The sequence below is a fragment of the Amblyomma mixtum genome, chromosome 3 (assembly GCF_055824585.1).
Source record: "Amblyomma mixtum isolate Tamu chromosome 3, ASM5582458v1, whole genome shotgun sequence".
Classification (NCBI taxonomy): domain Eukaryota; kingdom Metazoa; phylum Arthropoda; class Arachnida; order Ixodida; family Ixodidae; genus Amblyomma; species Amblyomma mixtum.
In genome coordinates, this window is record NC_143014.1 from 335,370,730 (window position 1) to 335,379,177 (window position 8,448).

At 45.8% G+C, this 8,448-nt stretch overlaps 2 pseudogenes; one reads left to right on the forward strand and one right to left on the reverse strand.

The window, feature by feature from the left end:
* Positions 1-1,764: 1,764 nt before the first annotated feature.
* Positions 1,765-4,374, forward strand: LOC149356035 (uncharacterized; annotated as a pseudogene).
* A 48-nt stretch (positions 4,375-4,422) lies between these two features.
* LOC149356036 (uncharacterized) lies at positions 4,423-5,315 on the reverse strand (annotated as a pseudogene).
* Between the last annotated feature and the right edge of the window lie 3,133 nt (positions 5,316-8,448).

Sequence of the window (8,448 nt, forward strand, 5' to 3'; positions counted from 1 at the left end):
ATCTGTGACTTGGCGACGACGTACCAACGGATCGCAATAAAAGCGGTGCCTGGTTCAACCGCTTCGGTCGAAACGCCGACTGGCCGCTCCAATTCCTTCACGTGACAGCTCGATCGCTCTGAAAGGTTGTCATGGCGTTAAAATCTCGTATATTAGCCGGAGCGTTGGGCTAATTGTTCCGGGATCTGCCTCGTATGAGGGAAGGGCGGTGTATGATACCAAATGCCGCCGGCTACCCATGGTACAACGTATGCACTCTTTTCTCTCTCACGGTGATATGATTACTTGGTCTGGAATCTTTGGGAAACGGGCTTTGGAGTCAAAAAATACCTTGTGCTATGGCGCCCTGTCGGTAAAAGCAGCCCTTGCGCCATATGAACCACCATTATCACCATCAAAATCGCGTGTCTTATCACCCATGCCGCTAGGTCTAGTTGTGAACTAGTCTTTTTATTTATATTGCTTGTATCTTTCAAAACTGTCCGCAAAATTTTTTATACTGTACGTTGTCACACTAGGGTTATTTTTTTAACCAGCCAGTCAGTGTAGCCAGTGTAGGTGAAAAAAAAATGGCCCTTCTGACGACACCTTGTAGTTTTTACCTGCATGTTGTCTTTCAACATTTTTTTATTCTCAACATTTTTATCATCAGGGAAAGAAGAAATTTTTAATGCTCGTTTTCGTCTCATCAATCTGTGCGAAAAATAGTTTCATACTTTCACTTCTTTTAGACGACACAACAATTCTTAAGTTCTGGGGATGCTACATTCCTTTTTTTCTCTCTCTTCTTTTTTTCTCCTTTTTTTCCTGTTTTTTCTTTTTTTCTCTTCTTTTCTTTCTTTTTTTCTTTTTTTTAGGTGTGTGTTTTTTGCTGTCTTACGATATTCTTGCTGAATTTTGCTGAATTTCTTTTCATGTCCACACTGTGCTGTATGAATGCAGGGTGCTTAGGGCCTAGTCAGGTGACCTCATGTGTCACCTTTAGCCCTCTTCACCTAGAGAATTGTATTTTGTCTGAATTTCAATAAATTGCAAATTTCATCTTACTCTCGAGTATAAGTATTGTAGAAGACGCATAGAAGATATAAAAGACTGCGCTGCAATTAACGCTTTTGGCTGTGGGAACACAAATAAACTCTACTCTTAAAAAAAGGGTTTATTACGTTTATAGTCATGAATTTTTACCCCAACCACTTTCTACTTCCATTTTAGCCATAAGTATAATGCGGAAAAAATTTCCAATCATCGCCAAAGAAATTGTCAGAAGGACTCAACAGCTGAGTCCTGAATTTTAAGCATCAGACCACCAAAACGAATATTATTTTTCCAGTAGCCGTAGATACCTTACTGCACAGGTGAGGACTTCTCACACTCCGTTCAAAACAAGGGAGAAGAACTTACATTAATAACTATGCAAAAGCGAATGGACACCATTCTACCTGCCCTACAAGTTAATTTGATGGAATAAATTAGCTTTGTCTTTTAGGTGTCACCGCAGTCTGCATGAATAGTCCCTCTTGAATAGTCCCCTTGCAAAAATACGCCACCTGTCGGTGATAAGCGGTTTCGGTTTCGATTTCGAAAAGCACCCTGGGAAGGCTTCCGCCATTTTAGGGGAAGCCTCGGCGGCCTCGCTTTCTGCTCGTTGGTACTCCCTTAACTACGCGTTGCTTGCTGAGCGCCGAGCAGAACGCATCGCCCGCTTTTAGTGCCAAGTCGCTGCTGCTGCTGCGAAGGCATAATTTTATAGTGCACTCCGTCGCAATGAGCGACATTGTTTACCCAGTTTGTGCCTGGGTAAAAAACCTCGCGGATTTGCCGCCGCTTCGCAGTGAGCATATTGAAGCGTACGTGTCGCGGGTGACGACGACGACGAAATGCCAACGAAAGGCGTACAAGCTTGCCGCCGAGAGCTACGTCGTTGCATCGTCTGTGTTGGCAAACTATTCGTGCACAACGTAAGTACCTCTTTTTTTTTCGTTTTGGCGCTTTAAAAGCTGTTAAAACCGAATATATAATGTGGCCTTTGAACGCCATGCCGCGTTGTTTATGCGCCAGTTGCAGTGACACTAGCTTGCTTTTTTTTTAAATACGTGCTGTTTTGATGCCAGAATAAAAATTGCGCGCATGATTAAATACGATTAAGCTGCGGGGGTTGCGGACCTGTCCTGCGTGCGTGGTACACATTTGTTGTCTCATTCTTTGGATTTTCAAGCTGCGCGTAGAGATCGTGATGTGTCCGTTGTGTAGCCTCGCCGTGTAGGGCATTTAGTTCTAGGAAGCATGTCCTCATAGACTAGTGTTACCGTGTCGAGAAAATGCGACGTAGTTCTGAGGCAGGTATTGATTTTTGCCGATGCATCCCCTCGAGCGCAGCCGAGTTGGCGCGAAAACAGCGCAAGCGCTGACACGGTACTACTAGTAAAACAGCTGCGGTAAGGTGTCACTTCATCTGCTTGGCAGCACACCGCTCGAGTACCGTCTACATCAAGCACACGATGGGCGTACTTTTTCGGGCAGCAAGCATGTAGTGCACTTCGAGTAAGACCACAACAAGGCGAGAACGCGAAGCAGTACTGCGAGCTGTGCAGTGGACTTTGTTCTCATCATTGTTTTCTCATTTTTTTTAGTGCTTTGATACTCTATCAGAGGAGTATGTTTTAATCACGCAACAAACTCTGACGAAGTAGTTATTTTTATTTCAGAAACAACTTTTTATTCGTGAGGGCCAGCTGCTATAGAAGCCAGAGGAAAACACAGCCACCGTATACTGTTTCAGCAGCCTTGTCGCGGCAAGGTGACGTGCTAGGTGGCCAGTGTGGGTGTGGGCTGGGAAGTATGTCTGCAACCACTTGCAAGCCGTGCTGAGCATTTTGGCGCTGCTGCAGGAAAAAGGGGTTTTTGGAGGCGCCACAACTCCTGTCCCCAAATGATTTGCCTCAGCAGTGGCGAGTGTCAAGGCGAAACCCTCTACGTGGAACCAGCCTACAAAGAATTGACTGGAGAAAAGTCGCAAAAGGTGGGCAGTCCATTCCGCGTACCTCGAAGGTGTATCAGGGTCACGCTGCAAATGAATCCATCGAGCAGCAGCAAAAAGACATAAAAGATTTTCCAGATGCCATAAGCACACTAAAGGGATGGAACACTTCGCAGCTGTTCTGCAACCTGCCGACTACAGTGAGGCTGTCGATACCAAATATGGCAAGCGTATAAAGGGCTGCCTGCTGAGCTACCAGCAGTCACTCGAGCCACATCGATTTTCTGTTCTACTGTCTGAAGAGCTAAAAAAGAAGCAACAGCTGTGGGAGACACCACAAACCTTTGAGTGCTTCTGTGGCTTCCACCTTTGGGGATTCCTGATGGAGTGGATGGACCTACTGCATCAATACACGGGGTATTTTTTCTTAGACCTGTTTTTTGTTTCTTGTAGTAAAAACATCCCATTTCTTAAAACATAGTGGTGCTTGTGGCATGTCCTTTGTCTGCAGTAATTACAAAAGCTAAGACCTATTTTATTTTTTAGGGGATAGTTGTGACACCAGCTGAGGCCCAGCAACTAGAGAAAGCTTCAAGGAAACAAAGGCTGAGCCCAACGTGGATGCGGCCACGAGGCTACCGCTTGGCAGCATCTAACTCTGGAGCTGTGATGACCCGCAAGCAGTGGACAGAGAAGGGACTGACCAACCTGACTGCTACGAAGGACTTATCTCGTGTTAGGGCTGTCAGGTATGTGCATATTTTGAAATTAATTGTTTTTGGGCAGTGCACATAACCTATGCAGCCATTGTATATATACAATGGCTGCATAGGTTATGTGCACTTACGTATACGTAACCAGAGAAAGACAGTCTGGCGTTCCTTATGTAACATGTTTGCTCGATTTCAGGTATGGAATCGCTAACGAAAGCGACGCACTCTTGCGATACAAGGAAACAATGGCTTCAGCCGGCCATCCTGTGAAGGTGATGAACTGCGGCATTTTCTTGGATCCAGGGAAACCGTGGCTTGGAGCATCACCTGACGCCATTGCCTTTGACCCTCACGAGCCTTTCCCGTGGGACACTGTCGAAGTTAAATGCCCATATTCTCTGCGAGATGCCAAGAAGGAAGACATTTTGTGTGAAGATTTTTGGGAAATTTGACGAGAACTGCACACCTGCTCTCAGGGAAGACCACGACCACTTTATACAGGTGCATGCTCAGATAGGTGTGACTCGTACACAATGGGCAGACATTATTGTGTTTGGCCCGCACTTCCTCATTGTGCAGAGGATACGTTTTTGTGCGCAAAAGTGGAAGAATATGGCGAGTGTGTTGGACGATTTCTGCTTTAATACCTTGTTGCCTTTCCACGTAAAGAAGCTAAGGCACTGAATAAATGCATCTGCTTCAGGCATGCTTGAAGTAAACACCTGAAGAATGTTATTGCGATTCCACAACCAAATGACTTTGCATGTTGCTTAGAACTGCACAGACTCCCCATATGTGATTTATCAGTGGACCAAGGGATAGTGATATGATGCGGTCAGAGATATGGTAACACTTAATGCGCTGTATTCTTCTCTCGACGTTGATGCGACATGATGTAATACCTTGCGTGTCTTGAACGTCTTTCGTTTCAAACTGGTCCTTTCTCAGGAATGGTGGAATATTCAGGCCAATCCCTTTTTCTTCCAACAGGTCGTTGATTTTGAAGCCTTTATCGGCCATGACCGAGTGTCCAAGAGAGAACGTTTGGTCGAGAAATCCACTTCTGATTACTAGTTCTCTATCAGAGAGAGACCCCATGAAAAGTTCGGACGCAAAAGTCAACAGACCATCTGGTGACACACCAACAAGAGCATTGAAAGTGTTAGCTGACTTATAGTTTTAATACGTTCCAGACTGCGTTTTAAGGGATCTTGATACTTCACACCTACTCTCTGTGGCATCAATAATCACTCTTGTGGAGGGATAGCGGTCACGGAAAGCAGCAGGCCTGTGGCGGTCAATCACACTTCGGGGCGCCCACACAGGAACTTTTCCCAGCTGTACATACATAAAGTTCACCGAGCTGGAAAACACTCTTGACACCGTACTAACAGAGACGCCATAAATGTGTGCAAGATGTGGGTGGAAAAATCCGGTCCTGAGCTTCACTAGTGTGAGGAATAGCTCTTCCTCTGGAGAAAGCTTGCGAGAGGACGCGCTCTCACATCATCATTTGGCAGGCACAGCTTCTTGTTATACACATTGCATGCATTTTCGCCTGGTTTTAACAGTAACAGCAGCTTCTGAAAATGCTGGTAGCTGATTAGCCCTGTGTAGAACTGCATATTACTGTCGTCATTCTTGAATCTGTCAACAGTGAATCTGGTTTGTTCATATTTTTCATTGAGTGCTTGAACTTCTTGCAGTTCCTGTTTGGCAATTTCGAGCTGCTGCTGGAGATTTTCATTCTGTGTTGCTAGCTCAGACCTATCCTTCGTTTCTTCTTTAAGTTCACGTGTCACTTTTTCTAGAGAGCTCTTGAGATGTGTCACATAAGCATAGAGGCCTTTCAGCTCCTCGCATTTGGCTTGAAGCTCCGCTGTTAGGTTGGGGCACTAAGAACAAGCTTCAGGCTCCATAGACTGCTGAAGAGGAGAGTCCAGTGGCTGCTCTGCCAACTGCATCGGTTGATAGTCGCAGTCTGCACCTACGCTGAGGCTAGTTAGCCCCTCGTCATCTGCATTGTTTTGACTACAGGTTTCTTCTGACTGCGCAATGCTTGATCTAGGTGGTGCAGTGCTTGAGCTAAATGACTGATCACTGTTGATGCAATGTAGAAGGCGCTGCTTTGGTGGCCGCCGTTTGGTCACTGGGTTCGAAAACTGAAACTGGGAAGGTGTAGCATTTTCTTTCAGGAAACGCCGTCCGCTTGCTGCACTTCTGACGAAGTCGTCTAGCTTAAAGTGTCTGGAGCACACTTTAGTCGACTGGTCTATAACAAAATTAGGACCTGGATCTCTCTTTATAGCTACGATCCACTTCTTGAGCAGAAGCTTGTCTCTTGGGCACTTGTGGTAAGAGATCTGCAAAAGGTGGTGTGGATGGCATTGTGACATGACAGTGGTTAGCTGGTATGCAGATAATGGCGATGGAATTAAATGAGTGTTATGACAGATGCGAACAGTGATCAAAATGAAGGAGAGCATAAGTGTGTGTTTGTTTATCAGCAAAATATTTTTCTCTGAAGTGCTAAGAAAAAATACACAACTTGTAGCAACACACACAGCTTGTAGCAACATACATAGCAAATACACAGTTTCCCTTTATTAGCATGAATAAAAAAAGAAAATATACCCTTATGCTTTTCTTCACTTCGATGATTCCTGGTTTGTTGTGAATGGTTACGTGGGTTATGACATTTTCAACAGAGCAGCATGCACGGACCACGGATGTGACGAGAAAACGCAAGGCACAACACAAACAAAAAAACTGAACACCTTGTGTTTTCTCTTCGCGGCCGTCTTCCGTGCGCGCTGCACCGTTGAAAATGAATCCATACCAACAGGCTAAATCGATAGATCCCGCTAGTAAATGCGCGCCGATGAAATCGCACCTTTGAGTACACGTAGTGCCCTGGCTAAAGCATCCTGCTGCAAGTCTCGAAGCAGCCTGAACAGTAATCCTGCGGCAGCCGCATTTACGCGCGAGCGACATGCAAACAAGTATGCTCTGTGACGCTGCTGTGCATAAACGTAAGGCTAGGCATGAGGATGCTTTAACACCAACACCACAGCGCCTAGGGCCCGCGCACGATTGCAGCGGCGTGTCCGAAGGTCACCGTCATGCAAAGTGTAGTACTTGGTAAAACGTGTAAGCCGCTTGGGTTCGACTGCTTAAACCATTTTTTTTTATTTTTTATTTACGTTCACTCGGCTACGAACGAGCGCCGACTCCAACGTTCCTGCGTAGCCAGCATTCTGTATCAGTCGGCCGTCTGTTTCCGGTACTTTCGTTGCCTTCGCGATGCAGGCGCATTCAGGCGACGGGGCATTTAGCCCACTTGCAATACTGCATTACTGTACGATTTTCGGCACATATAAATCTAGATGCTCTAGTTACAATAGATCAGAAAAAAAAGCAACGACAATCCGCGACGAAGCACGATACCACAAAACGGATAGAGCGGCAAGAAAAAGACGTACACATGTATACGTATACGTACCCTTTCGCCGTTTTCGTCACGATATCCATGCTGGTGGCATTGCGGAACACAGCAAGAGTTGACCATACTGTGATGGCATGAGAATAAGCGGAGTACAGTGATTTTGGCAGCCAAGCTCAGCTTCCCACAGTTTCTCCGTGTATCAGCGATCCGCACCTCACTCCGGGTTCCGGCTATCCCCTAACATGGCAGAGGCGCGCTTTAGTGCCAGCGGCCGCCAAAGGTGGCGTATTTTTGCATGGGGTCTATTCTCATTTATTATGTTAGTTCAGAGATGTTTTTCCTTTCTGTACCGGAACTTGCCAGCATGGTGTCCAGAATTTTTAAAGACATGCTTTTTGAACAATTAAGACTACTAGACATTACCTCTCTTTTGCTTAACATATCATGTAGCCTCGAAACAACCGAAACCGACTTAGTCGCTCTCCTCCCACCTATAAAAGCGCAATGGTAGTTTGGGCGAGTTGGCTGTGCATCTTGAAATAAAAACCGCGCATGGACAGAGGACAAGACCGGAGAGAAGACACACACGGCGCAGATCTCAGTGCCGTGTGTGTCTTCTCTCCGTTCTTGTCCTGTGTCCATACGCTGTTTTTATTACAACATATAAAAGCGAACCTCAACCAACCTCACACAAATCGGCGCTCTTGCGAAGCGGACGTAGGTACCTGCGACTGGCCAAGTTAGGTTACGTTGCCTTCGGTGCACATGACTACGCTTGAACCTCGCGCTGGTTACACGGCAGCTTTCTTGAACTACATCACTGTCTTCAGAAGCTTAAATGGCTTGTCATAAACCATTGTCTCGCTTCCTGTTTCAACGCCAAGGCATGCTTAGAAATAGTAAAAAGCAATAGGATTGGGTTAACATCGATGTATATCGCAATGTCCAATTAGAATCTAGCCTCTGCATGCAGTAATGGAAATGCGACGACGGCTCTTGAAGTCGCCAAGGGCACTCTCCGCAGAAACACTTCTCTCTAACTCTTAGTGCAAGCTATACGTGTTATCTTTTCTTGAGAATCATCCACAGGTTTATGAACCTAGATTCCTGCATCAATACAAGTTTATTCACTTTGGTCAGTTAATAAGAATGCTAAACATAAGGAGGCTAATCCCCTCGGCTACTCCTAGCTCGAAGCTTTGCAGAACGGTGCTTTTGTTGCAAGCCAGCAGCACCTGCAGTACTTTTAGGAGGGCATATAGCTCACTGTAATGTGCGTTGCATGAAATCTTTCTCTTTCGCAGGTGGCACGT